Source organism: Erigeron canadensis, chromosome 1 (genome assembly GCF_010389155.1).
Source record: "Erigeron canadensis isolate Cc75 chromosome 1, C_canadensis_v1, whole genome shotgun sequence".
NCBI classification, from domain to species: domain Eukaryota; kingdom Viridiplantae; phylum Streptophyta; class Magnoliopsida; order Asterales; family Asteraceae; genus Erigeron; species Erigeron canadensis.
In genome coordinates, this window is record NC_057761.1 from 46,844,086 (window position 1) to 46,859,826 (window position 15,741).

Sequence of the window (15,741 nt, forward strand, 5' to 3'; positions counted from 1 at the left end):
TGTCATGTATGTTGTAAAAAGGGAACAACTGTTACAAGACAGACTATATACATACATACGAATTTGTGTGAGTATGTTTTTGGGTTTTTGTGTAGAGGTGATCGTTATGGATGATGGATGGATGGATTGATTGTTTATTTGTGGAGACCATCTATGATTTGGTAGATAGTGTAATGTGTCATAAACATTATTTTTGGTGTCTGTAATAATTGAAGGTTTTTAACTTTTTTTTCTTCATAGTACGACTTTGTAATTTTCCTAAAAATTTATATCTATAGAAAAATAATGATATTTTGAGATCTTTAATTGTACAAAAAAATTCACAAAAAGATCTTGGTATCTTCTTTTCTTTATAATAAATAAAAGAGAATTGTATTTTACATATATTTTTAGAAAGAATATGATTTGGCAAGCCTATATTTTCTTTAAATTTTTTTTCTTTTGATTATGATGTCACGAGTTTTCTAATATTCTTTAAGAAAATATATCCTATTAAATTAAAATCTTAATTACTTATTAGAAATTAAAAAAAAAATATTGTGACCTACACATAAAATCAAATTTTTTTTGATTATGATGTTATGAGTTTTATAATATTCTTTTTAACAAAAGATAGCCTTTTAATTGTTTAATTAAAATCTTATATGCTTATTAGAAATAGAGAAAATTCTTTATAATGTTATGTTTTGAAATGAGTATTTTTTTATATTTTTTTATAAATAAAATACTTACTTTCTTTTTAGAACAGCAAACGATCTTACGCCTAAATTACACGAATGCTTATATGATGAAACACTTCTCACCCTCTCAATAATCCATCAATATAAATATATAAGAAGTGAGACTCGAACCATGAATTACCAATAGTTACTTTTAATTTATAAGTTTATTGTGTTAGTGTATTCACTATCTTCATATCAAGTTATAATGTATTAATAACAAACATTACATATATTTTTTAAATATATTTTTTGTTTTAAAATTTTAATTAATATGCCCGGGTTAAATCCGGGTTGATTAGCTAGTAATTGATATAATAATTAATTTAGAATATTCAACCATAAAAAGTTCTGATAAATTTTTTATTTAGTTTAAACTAAAATGTTATATTCTTTTATTCTTTAACGTAAGGAAAAAAAATCTCTATATATACTTATTTTAATAAGACTTTATTAACTTACACTTTTAGCGAGTAAGTAGAGTGAAAATATCATTATATATTTAGAACTATCTAAATCATTTAATATAATTTTGTGTATATACATAGTTAAAATTTAATAAATATATTATCCTCTGCTGCTGTTAAAAAAAATTTAATAAATATATATGGTATTTTGAATTTTGATTAGTTTTTAAATATATTTAGATATTTTGTAAGTAATAGTTGTGAATGAACAATTAGTGTAGAAATTTTTATTTATCAATATTTGCTCCTTTTAGTATGGTATTAAAATAATGTGTTTTTAACTATAAAATATACATTGCTTAAAAGTTGCTTTAATTGATTTCATTTGAAATAATGTTTAGTTTCATCAAAAGCTAAAAGTGTATAGCATCATCTAAAAAACAATTTATTTTTACTAGTTTTGAAAGAAAAATAATATATTTTGTATATAATTAGTATATTAATTTACTTTGTTGACTTAGAAAAATTATATATACCAATAAACTAAAACATAATTGAAGGTTTATCTTAATCGACATTTGACTCATTATTTTGGTGACATGTGTCCCTTTTAAATTCCTAATATTTAGTTACCATATTATTGTCAAATTTTTATGTTAACAAAATAATATATTATTATCATTTATTTATTTATTTATTATTATTATTATTAGGTATATATATATCTTTTATACGGGTAATATACAAATTTCATGGCTAGATTTTCTTTAAATATTTTATTAAATTAGTTAAGCTATTTAATTATTTAGTTTTCTTATTATTAGTTTTCTTATTTATTTATACCTTTGCGTGGCTAGAACGTGAAGCTTTTTAACGGTCATTTTTAACAGAAACAGAAAAGTCAGGAACCAGTAGCAACGGAAAAAAATACAGAAGGCAAAACGCTAAAGTAACAAACCATAAAGACTATTTGTGACATTTTCTCAATAGATATAGATATCAACTTAATTGTGGGTGTCCATCATTCATTAAACTAAAATATCATTCAATCAATCCATGATCCACCGTGTATTATTTCCATTAAGAGTGGTTTGTTTATATTTATTTTTTCCGTTAATATATTGATTATTAGTATTAGTATAGTATTAAAATTTAGGTCTGTGTCCAACATTAGACATGAAGTTTATGATATAATCAGTATTATATTTTTATACATTTAATTCATAAAAGCTTATAATTTTTAATATATATAATAATTAATCTATTATGGAATTCTTAAAACCAGTTATGCTAATAATTTGGTGTTATTATGAAAGATAATTAAGAATTAAAATATAAAAATAATTGTGATCTTGTATTTGACATTCAAGTATATGTATTTGATCATGTTGTTGACCCCATAACACGAATATGTTTATTTCAATCACTTGTTCTGTGCTAAATAGACAACAATTAGGATTGTTTTCATAAATTTTGATATATCAATTAGGGCTCTTGATTTGAGTAACAATTGTAACTTTAGTAAATTAAATATAAATATTTTTTTATACTTTTAAAAAAAATTATCTCAAGTTGATGGGTAAAAATATATATAAATGAAGTATAGGGGTAAAAAGTGTAAATTATTGTTGGATAACAAAAAAGTGTAAATGAATGAGACTTTTTCTACAAATTAATATAAATACTAATATAATAATATATTTGGATAATGATTATTAGGATTTTTTATTTATAGTTAATTTAAATGATGACATAAGCGATAGTCAATTTGATGAAATTGAATGATTTGATTGGTTAATAAGTCATTAGTTCAACTGTCTTATAATATATATTAAGATTAAGATTAAGATTAAGATTGTAGTCATATTTTTGTTGTATATCTATTTTTATTTTTTATTAGTTGTAGTCGTAATTGCGTTGAACATCTATATATATATTCTTTGTTAATATACTATTATTAGTTATATGGACTTGGATAACCTCTATTTGCTAGATCAGTATTATTCACCTGGGTGATACTTCGTATAATATATCTGATACATATACAAGGTGGACTGGAAGGGGATTCCCTCAAGTTATAATATTGCCCATTCGTAAGGTCTTTGATCTTGGGAGGATCCACCTGGGTTCGAATCCAACTTCTCACATTTATGAGGGTGGATTAATATGGGTTTTTCGAGAGTCATGGTTTCCAGGTATACGTGTAATTTAGAAATAGAAGTAGGATAGAATGTCGTTCAAGAAAAAAAAAAGTTAGTGGAATATTAACCATTGGATTAAAATAAATGGTCAAGATTTAATTATCATTTTTGAATCTTGGCCCTTGATTATAATTTAAGGGCTATTATTCTTCTAACTTGTCCCTCAAGTTGTTTTCAACTTGAGGAAATCTTCAGATAGACTCATTTGTTATTTGTTTTAAATGTTTCAGTTATGTTTTATATTAAATTATACATTATCATTCATATATGCTATTACTGTATAAATTATGTTTGCCTTTTCTTTGATAACATTACTTTTTTAATGTTTAACGGTGAATGCATGATGAATATATATAATTTGTTTAGAAAATTAATAGTGAGATTTTTGTAATAACGTAAATAAAGTTTAATACATCCGTGCATCATGCGCGGGTATTAAGACTAGTTAAGCTATATATTTGAGACCCCATATTATAACAACTTTACGTACGTTAGTTTCGTGTCATGATTTTGTTCACTAACCATGGAGCAATGATGCTATGACACTATCGATGATTGTATGACATATCGAGCCTCTTTCAAGTTTTAGATGCAGGAAGACGTGCGAGATTGGAGAGTGGTCAGTTTGGGCTGCGACATAGGGTTTATCAACCAATTAGAAAAAAAAAAGTCTTGAGGATGAAATATAGATGGTAAGGGTGGGGAGTATCTTCCCACTCCCTTCCCACCCATTCTACTACTCCCCGTTTTTTCTACACTTGCAGGTAATATCTTACTACCCCTTCTCACCTCTCTCCACTCTAATAAAGACAAAAAATAAGAAAAGACAAAAAAAAAAAAAAAAAAACATAGAAGGTGGTGAGCAACCCGGGCACCGCTCTCCCCGCCTATCAGGTACCGGTGAGCGAAATGGTGTTACGTCGTTGCCCGGTGACCGACTGGTACCGGTTTGATCACCGACGTACATCGCCCACCTTAATTAAGAGGTGTTATTGGCTTATTGCGAATGTTTTTTATGATGTAAATATTAGATAATGGTTGTGAATAGTTTATTTTTTTATATACTACTCGTATAAAGTAAGATGAAATATCTTTGAAAGAATTGTTGATAAAGTGGGATGAAATTCATCAAAAAGAGCTTCGAAAGAACAAGTCAAACTACTTTAACTACTCCATTAGATATCTTCTTTTACCAGTACTTTGACCATTGACCATTGTATTATACCTTAGCTAGCTTGGCCACAAACGACGATGTTAATGTTAAAATAGTAATAATTATTCCTCGGTATTTCGAATATATAACATTGCATGGTATCATAAATTAATATCGGTAAACCAAATCAATGTGGTAGTTGACTTCGAGAACGGTAGGTGGCTTCTTTGACTTATAAATTCCATAAATCAACTTATTGAGCGACACAACTTTATGGAGTAACGAATTTGTCGAAATATTTGTGATATCAAAATATATAAAGTTCTATCTATCTACGTTTTAGTTATTCTTTACTAGATTTTAAACTCGTGTCTGACACTGGACACTGAGTTTACAATATTATCAATATTAGATCTTCATACATTTATTTCATAAAAACTTATAATATTGAAGATATACGGTTCAAGTGTTATACTTTGCAAATTGTAGTACAATAAACACATGTTTGTCACTGTCATTATTAGCTGATACATATTGATGTGATGTTTGTCGTAGTCATTCAATAAGGCACATGCTACAATAACTTCTTTACTATATAATTTTTTGAAACCAATTGTACTCATAATGTGATATTATTATGAAAGATTATTAAAAATTAAAGTATAAACATACTTGTGATCTCGTACTTGACATTCAAGTATACGTGTTTGATCATGATACGACTCATAACATGAATATGTTTATTTTCAACCACTGTCCTATCATAATTAGATAACAATTATGATTGTTTTCACATTAGTATTTTTGATTTGAGTGACAATTATAACTTTAAAAAATTAAATATAAATACTTTTTGTAACGTTTTTAAAAAATTTAAGAAAAAACTTATCAAAGTAATGGCTAAAATAAATATAAAATAAGTATTTAGGGTTAAAAAGTGTAAATTATTAATGAAAAACAAAAAAAGTGTAAATTAATGAGACTTTTTCTACAAATTAATATAAATAACAATATAATAATATATTTGGATTTTTAATTTATAGTTAATCTATATGATGACATAAGCGGGAATCAATTTAATAAAATTGAGCGATTTGATTGGTTAATAAGTCATTAGTTCAACTGTCTTATAGTATATACTAGATTTTAGACCCGTGTCCAACACTGGACACAGGGCTTACGATATTATTAATATTAGACTTTCATACATTTAAGTCATAAAAGCTTATAATTTTAAAGATATAGGGTTCTAAGTGTTATACATTGCAAATGTAGTACAATAATCATATGTTCGTCATTGTCATTATTACTAAGACATATTAATGAAATTGTTTGTCGTATTAATTCCACAAGGCACATTTTATAATAATTTCTCTATTATATAACTTTTTGAAACCATTTGTATTCATAATGTGATATTATTATGAAAGATAATTAACAATTAAAATATAAACATACTTTTGATAATGTATTTGACATTCACATATGTATTTGATCATGATGCGGACCCATAATACGTATAAGTTTATTTTCAATCACCTGTCATGTGATAATTAGATAACAATTATGATTGTTTTCATACTTTTTTATAACAGTTAGGTTTTTTGATTCAAGTGACAATTGTAACTTTAAACATTAATACGCAAACCTAATATACAAAAAAAGAACATTATGTACCTTTTTGATTTGAGAGATATAATGAATATTGAATGGAGTTCATATTGACTTCTATTTAGTATTCAAGTTCTGTGACCGTCTCATATATGTTTTGTAACCTATTGTGTTTAGAATAAAGATGTTGTATATCGTCATCTGTTATTATGTTTGGGATATGTATACAAAGTTCAAATTGTGTTTCTATTAAATATTAAACTAAATATTAATATCTATAATTTATAAAACCTAATCTAATATTTGTTAATAAGTCATTACGTTTTGAAATAGTTTTTTGTAAACGATATTTAATATATTGATTTTTTTTTTAACTAACTAAATGATTGTAAAATTTTAAAAAGTTTACTCAAGTTAATGGCTAAAAATAAATATAAATTAAGTATTCAGGGCTAAAAAGTGTAAATTATTGATGGAAAACAAAAAAGTGTAAATTAATGAAACTTTTTCTATAAAATAATAAAAATACTAATATAATAATATATTTAGATAATAACTATTAGGATATTTAATTTATAGTTAATCTAAATGATGACATAAGTGAAAGTTAATTTGATAAAATTGAACGATTTGATTGGTTAGTCATTAGTTCAACTGTCTTATAGTATATATTAAGATTAAGATTAAGATGCACTTGATCCTATATATTGACAAATGAAAATATATATTTGGTTTAACTCAGACGTTTCAATAACCGAGTTCTGAAGTTTTCTAAACTCAATGTCAAACAAGAATTTATCATAGGTTCAAATTACAAATGCTAGTCGAGTAATGTATAGTATTGTAGTAAGTAGATAGATGGATGTAGTGTAGAAGTTTGTAAAATGGAAATGGACCTAAGATTGATTATTAATTAATTTATTACAAAACAAAGAATTAAATAAGTTATTGTCCATTAGAATGAAATTATGGTAACACTAATACTGTACATGGAAATTCACATATTCATAGAATACGATATATATATTTATAAAGATTTTCATGATGTATAAATATTTTCAGTTAAAAAACAATATTATTTTACTTTGATATTTGAAACAAACCAATATGGACAAATACCTAATCCATACATCAAGTAACATAGACATATCACATATGTCATTTCTTTCCCTATAGTTATTTATAATTTTCACACATTTTTTTGGTATGATTTATTTTGAATCACATATAGTGTAGATCGACTTTATTGTCTTAACTGTACGTAAACTACATTGGTTGATTTTCATACATTATACAATTTTTTTTATTTTTTCTTTCTTTCTAAGTTTATCTTTTACATTTTTAAATTATTTCCCATGCTAAACAAAAAAATTAACCAAACTGTCCATAAAAAAAGGAACGAAAACGATAGTACCTACAAGCTCATCTAAATGTTAACTAATTTTATATAAGTCATGAAATATATATGATAAGGCCTAAATCTTTTGCATAGACAGACTTTTAAGATTCTATGTAAAAATATACTCTTATTGTAACCAGATTTGTCATTTCGTTTTCGTCGTCCAAAAAAGAACACAAAATCAGATCTACCCCGAAGCCCAACTAGTGATATCAGATAGGTGGCGTCAATTTATTGTTTTAGAATAAGTGACATGATCAATATTATATATAACTATATTGCCATCGATAGGTGACTTTTTGAATTAATATGAACCCTTAGATTAAAATATCAGCTCATTTTAACCGTATAAAGTCTTCCTTTTAAAGAGTTTAACCTAAAGTTTGTTGGCTACTTAAAAAACATGTGTTCATAAACGATAAAATTGGCACTTTCATATGCATATTTCAAATTATTACAACTAACTAATGAGAAATTTATGGAATATAAACAAATACATGTCTAGCATATACTTATACAATTTTGATAATTATCATAAACTTCTCAAAAACTACATAACTTGAAAAGAAAATGTCTTCATCTAGCAAAACAAGGTATAGTTTGTTTGTTGAAATTTTGATTGATACGTATATAAAGTGATTTACTATTTACTCCATTTCCAGTATATATGTAACACAAAGGAAACAACGAAAAGAGAAAAGAGAAGACAATCTAAGAAACTCGAAATGGGACGACGTGATCGTGACCAATGATTCGGATGATGAGAAAATTGATGGTCTCGACTATGATGGCGATGATGAATTTGCTTTATTGGATAACTTTGTTTTCTTGGATGATATTCATCATGATTAAGATAATGTTAACGAAGTAAGTCACAAACCTACAATAATATTTACTCACAAATTCTATTTAACGTATATTTATTTTTTTATATGTCGTATATAGGTGAACTTTCAAGCTAATGATGAAATTGCTATCAAAATAATGCTAATCAAGTAAGTCACATATCTTGGATGACTTTACATCGTAATATATGGAATAATTTTTAATTTAGGAGATCCATTGAAAATGGTATTAAGAAATAATACAAAAATGGCCTAAAAATGATTTTAAGCAACTTATTCAAAATACTTGCAGAGAAAATATTACCATGGCATTTTTATGTGCAACCAGGATCTAGGAAGTGTATGGTGCATTGAGATCTTAAAATGATTTTCACTACCCATTTAGTTTCAGACATTTTGCTTACTAACCCTTGATATGAACTCTAGGATAAGTGAGTTTTTAAGCTTGCCCGACTTTAGGAAATAAATAGATCGATCTTATAATAAGAGCTTCATAATCAGAATTTAGTAACTTAATAATATATGACCCCAACCTGATTTAGGCCATTAAAAAAATTTTATAGGTGTTTCATGCATAACGTCTGCAGTTCAATTCTCCAGAACTGTCATGCCTTTCTGTGAGATTCGCGCGCATAACTAAAATTCCAAGTAAATGCCTGAATGTGTATTTGACCATTGAAGCATTTCTTCAACCGGAAACTTCTCTTATGATTTCTTTTAGTTACAATACTGTACAACTCTATAGATATAAATGTCAACTTATCAAGAAAAAAAATGACGGAAGCTTACCTTAAGATCATTACAAATGGTGCCAACAATGTGATTGAGGGTTAATTTAACTGCATTTAGCCCCTTTTGCAATGAAGGATATATTATTCGCTATCGACGGTCTTCGGGCAATTACCACTACTAATTAAAATACTTTATGTAACAAAAAGCAAGATTAGAGAGTCAACCAACTTAAACTGTTGTGAACCATTGTATCGTCCCAACTACAAAAGCTTAACCGTACCTATGCTTTGAAAATTTAGTTTAGCTTAGGATGACTAAGCAGATACATATAACTCATGAGGGGAAAATAAACATACCATAGGATGATGAACCGTGATTCATGCCTCCCTTATCATCTCTCGCCCTTACTCCGGCCTCTCCTCTTCTTGAGGAAAAGCCAATTTGATCTACCAACATCATATATAGCGTAAAACATGTAACCCATAAGTTAGTTGTATTTGACATTTCATAAACTGTTACATCCGTTGGTTTTGATACATTCAGTTATGATCATGTCAAAGTGGGTAAAATGGGCCATATACAACACTTTGGTCTAAACCATAGTAAGCATAAACCTTAAACAAGACCCATAAACCATACGAACAAATTTTGGCACCACCTATGTACAAAGAACAAAAATCGACAAGTGAAGGTTTGGAACAATCTGTACGTGTCACAATTTGTACCTGAAGATGAGAATATCATGATGGACGAAATTCAATGGGGAGAAGGGTGTCTATCAACTACTTGTGCAACTGCATCGACAATTACGCGTGAACATGTGAAGGATGAGCAATTGAAAGATGAAGATATGAAGGACGGGTTTGATATAAATGGCGTGAAAGATGCAACTGAAAATGAATGAAGTCATACATATGGATTTTGCACAAGGGTTCGCATTCTTGATTTGAACACATCTCAATTCAGGTTTCGACTTATGTTTGTATCCTATATTTTGTATGATTTTGTCAATTATCTGTTTTTTCCTTAACTATTATGATTAATTTTTTGTTTCTTTTTTTTGTTAGTCTTTTTTTTGTTTTGTTTAATGTGATTTATAGATTTACTTTAATAATCGTTACCCGAGCTACGCACGGGTATTTTACTAGTTAACATCTGTTAATCGTAAAAAAATAATAAAACTATGTTGTATCTATATCTATACTTTTATAACTATCTATACTATAAAAAGAATAGCTTCTTATTTTGTAAACGTTGAAACTTACGTAATATTTTTAACTAGCACCTTTTAAAATATTTTCACATACATTACTCCCTTAACATCATTTGTCTTTCAAAAGTTCTCTATTAACCTTTTTATATCAATATTAACCTTTAGATTGTATACAATTGATACTATAAGCTTACATTTATCAACTCCTTAAAAAAAAGCTACCATTAAATAATCTTCTTCTATATTACGATTCATATCTTATTTCAGTTTGTTAAACTTAAAATTCAACATCACACTTACAAAAACTCATTAACAATATGAACAACAATTCAAGAAATCTTAATAAAAAATAGAGCCGAGATGTGACAAAAGGTAACCTAGAAAATAATTTATCATTATATGAAATCTAATTAAATTTATGGGAAAAAAAAACAGAATATTGTGAGATACACATCTAAATTATTTCACTATTAAATAAAAAAAATACTTTATTGTAATGTTTTTATGTAACAGAATATATTGACATGGACGACATAACTTATATTTTGTAACTCATGTCATAAGTCATGTATCCAGTGTTAGACACGAGTCTTCTTCTTTTGCTCAGGTGGAATCTTAGCTTGTCACCCATATCGACCTTAGAAACAAAACCACATGCAGCACATTTCAACTGAACCATTTGCGTCTTCGTTATTAATATTTCAGTCTCTGGGTTGAGAAAACCGTCGCGCTGAACATATTTCTTAATAAATTTTTCCAGATGATCAACCAGTATTGATGTGTCATGAGGGCCATTGATGAGTAATACTCTAGTTTTTTCATCAAACTTGGATTGGGCTCCAAGCTTACAGCCAAAGTAGTTGGTAATGTAAGATGCTGGCCTCGCCAAAGCTTTGGCAACATCAACCATGTTGACTATATTGGTTTTAGTCCCATTTCCATTACTCTGGATAATCATCTTTGGCATCTTCTATCTGTAGAAGGGATCATTATTGTTGCTGGGACCAATGTTCTGTAACGCCATGTTTAGTTCGAGTATAGAAAGCATGGACAATAAATATCATAACAACGAGCCAATAGAGGTGATCTGTAAAAGAGTTTTTGGCACAAAATTAAAAGAACGATCAAGCAATGGTGAATGTACGTTGCGCTACTAAGTCAATTGTATCATTTTATCTAAAGATGATAAAAGATTTTGTTACTCATAAATAAAACTAACAATCTTAAAATAAGTGGAATTCATAATAATAATTATGTGGTTATAGTCTAACAATTAAGAAGAAATAAAAGAGAAGGAAAATCGAACGAAAAATTTTGGGCTGCTGTGATGATGTCGAACAAAACAAAAGCCTAAAAGGTTTTTGCGGCTGCTTAATGTCCACCTCACGTACGAAAAATATACCCTCACTAACCGATCTCTTGCTAAAACCATTTCCTCTCTTTTATATTTTATTCGACGATAGATAGATGATATTCTTGATGATAATCTTAATCTTAATACATACTATAAAACAGTTGAATTAATTACTAATTAACCAATCAAATCGCTTAATTAATTAACCAATCAAATACTTAATTTTATCAAATTGATTTTCGCTTATGTCATCGTTTAGATTAACTACAAATTAAAAATCCTAAAAATCATTATCCAGATATATTATTATATAAGTATTTGTAGAAAAAGTCTCATTAATTTACACTTTTTTGTTTTCCATCAACAATTTTGCACTTTTTATCCCTGAATACTTAATTTATTTTTATTTTTAGCCTTTAACTTGAGAAGATTTTTTTAAAATATTCAATCATTTAACAAATAAAAAAATTTCAACATATGAAATATTATCTACAATTTTTTTTTTCTTTAAATCTGTTTTTACTTACAAAATCAAGTGTCCTAATTGTTATCAAAAAGTATGAAAACAATCCTAATTGTTATCTAATTATCATAAGACATATGGTTGAAAATAATCTTCTTCGTGTTATGGGCCCGTATCATGATTAAAGACATATACTTGAATGTCAAGTACATGATCACAAGTATGTTTATATTTTAATTCTTAATTATTTTTCATAATGATATCACATTATGAGTACATCTGGTTTTAAAAAGTTATATAATGGAAAAATTATTATAGCATGTGTCTTGTGGAAGGACTAAAACAAAAAAAATTATCAATATGCCTCGGTTAATAATGATAGTGACAAACCTGTGATTATCATACAACAACTTGCAAAGTATAACACTTTGAATCATATATTTTCAAAATTATAAGCTTTAATGACTTAAATGTATGAAGATTTAATATTAATAATATTGTAAATCTCGTGTCTTGTGTTGGACACGAGTCTAAATATAGTATATGACATATATATATATATATATATATGAAATTAAAATGAGAACACTTAAAAATTACATTTTGATGCATTAAAAGTCCATAAAACTAACAAAGTACTTAACTAATTATCATTATTTAAGTGTTTAACAACACATTGATCCGTCAAAATCGAAAAAATCTCGTTTTTTGTTGGATGCATCATATTGATGAATATGCATCCAAGATGGATGCACACAAAAAAACGTGATTTTTTCGATTTTGACGGATCAATGTGTTGTTAAACACTTAAATAATGATAATTAGTTAAACACTATGTTAGTTTTATGGACTTTTAATGCATCAAAATGATGTTTTTAAGTGTTCTCACCGTTCTTATTATAAAAGTGTTCTCACCGGAGTGTTACCCTACATCTATATATATATATATATAGGGGGACAATCAAATAAGAACAGTTTTAAAATAAGAACGGTGAGAACACTTAAAAAACATCATTTTGATGCATTAAAAGTCCATAAAACTAACATAGTGCTTAACTAATTATCATTATTTAAGTGTTTAACAACACATTGATCCGTAAAAATCGAAAAAATCACGTTTTTTGGTGGATGCATTATTTTGAAGAATATGCATCCAAGATAGATGCACAAAACAAAAAACATGTTTTTCTTGATTTTGACAGGTCAATGTGTTGTTATACACTTAAATAATGATAATTAGTTAAGCACTATGTTAGTTTTATGGACTTTTAATGCATCAAAATGATATTTTTTAAGTGTTCTTACCGTTCTTATTTTAAGACTATTCTCACTGGAGTGTTACCCTATATATATATATATATACTAGGTTTGTTTCCCGCGCGTTGCGCGATTGTTAAAAAATCTTTTAATAAAATTCGATACAAACATTTTTAATTTGATTACTATTATATTTTAATTTTTTTTAACGTGGAAAGAAATAAAACAAAGATAAAATATCAAATGCATTGAGCAATCTAATAACATTCATATGATGAAAAAAAATTAGTACTTCAATAAAGGGAGAAGCAACAACGTTGTTGAAGAAAAAGTCGGATTTTTATTATGTATGATTGATAATACAAACTTGCTAGTAAAACGAAGTATTATTCAGACTAATTAGTGAACATTATAAGTTTTATTGTGTTGGTTTAACATTTAAAAACATGTAAACGTACATACACATGGATAATTATATAAATCAACAAATTGTATGATATTGAATATATGTTTAATATGTCAAATGAATAAAAATAATGAAAATAAAATAAATTATAGCACTAAAATTTTGCTAGAACACAATCATATTAATGGCATTGGGTATTGGGTGTTGTACGTAAATGTTTCATAGTTTTTAAAATTGTCATGTCATCTTTAATTCTATATAATGGCTACATATAGTATAATTACGTACAAACATAAAAATAATCAATACTTTGTTAAAAAGAAGATGATACGATTAATTTAGTTAAAAGATTTGAATGTAATTATTATAAATTAATTTTTGTTTTTTTATACGGAAGAATAACAAATCTATTTATAAATATTTTCTGCTTGTCGTGCAAATAATTTTTTTTAGATTACATGCTTAGTTACTTGTCATATATAATATGTCTAAAATATAGTTAATTATTTTAAAATAATTACTTTGATTATGAAACAAACGAATTTCAATTTCCATATTGGATTTTAAAACAATTTTTATGTTTAAAAAGTTTTTCAATTTTCATATTAGATTTTGAAACAATCTTTATGTTTAATTAGTTCACATACGTGACAATGTTTAAAGACAACTTTAAGTTGAAATGGATAGCTTTAGAATGTCAGAATTCTTACTGTTTTATTATGTATATAAAAGATATAAATATAGATAGTTAGTGTTTTGATTCAAAATGACTCCAACTTTCCAATTCTCTTTTCTCGGCCCACACTAACCGACACTCTTCTTTTTCTCCTTTCGTTTTAGAAGCCCACGAAAGTCTAACATGCCAAGCCCATCTCCACTAATATTAATAGTCCATGTAATTTATATTGAGCTTTTCTATCAATCAACATCAAAAGACTATAAATTATACACACTATAATTTATATAGTTTCGTTAACAAATGTTTATTGAAAGATGACATCCGTATACAAAAGAGTATGTTACTATCTTTTATATAAAACCAAAGAATATCAAAAATAGATTATCGAACACCAATTATTACAAAAAATCAAAAAGGCATGTACAAGAAATTACTCGTATCGATTATAATAATTTTGTCCTCTAAATTGAAGTATAACATCAAAAAGTTAGAGTTGAACAATGTAGTGTGTACACTTTTCGTACCAATCCGGTCTATATTCTAGTATAATATAAAGTAAGTAAAAAATTAGTTTCACATGTGTTTTTTTGTTGTGTATCCTAGAAAGGCCAAAATATGAAAATATCAAAAGTGTTTCTATATCGAATTTCCTATGTTAGATAGGAAGGAGTGGAATTGGGTAAGGCATCGGGTATATTGAATCCGATCGGCTACAACACTCCCTGTATTCGGGTAGAGTTCGGCTAAGGCCCGATATTTCATCCACAATTTTCTTTCAACCAAACTCACTACCATGGACCTTCGTGATTGTAAAATGGTTATCCAAACTCACCTAAATCACGACTCCAAACACCTCTCAGATGTCAATAACGTCATTCAAGGCATTTCTGAGAACAAAGCGGTTTACGAAGCCACAATCAACCAACTTACTGCCCCGGGTTATGCACGTAACATTGCGGAGAATGAGCATCTTGTATATCTTCGACAGAAGATCGACTGGCTGAATCAAGTTATTTTTCAGTTAAACGCCGCCTCTTCAACATTGACCCAGACGCTAGACCACGGGGTATTCTCGCAAGCCAATGTGGGTGGTGGTCAGGATGTACCTTACTACTCTGACCCGGGGGAGGAATACGTTTCTCCTCTACCAGGCGCGGCCGCCAAGTCTCCTGAGCGCTACCCCTACATTCACCGCAATAACGGTGACAACGCTGTGGACTCGGATTATTCCGAGGCTTAGTTTAAGTTTTATTTAAGTGTTTTAGTTTTATTTAAGTGTTTTTTAGTCGTATTTAAGTATGT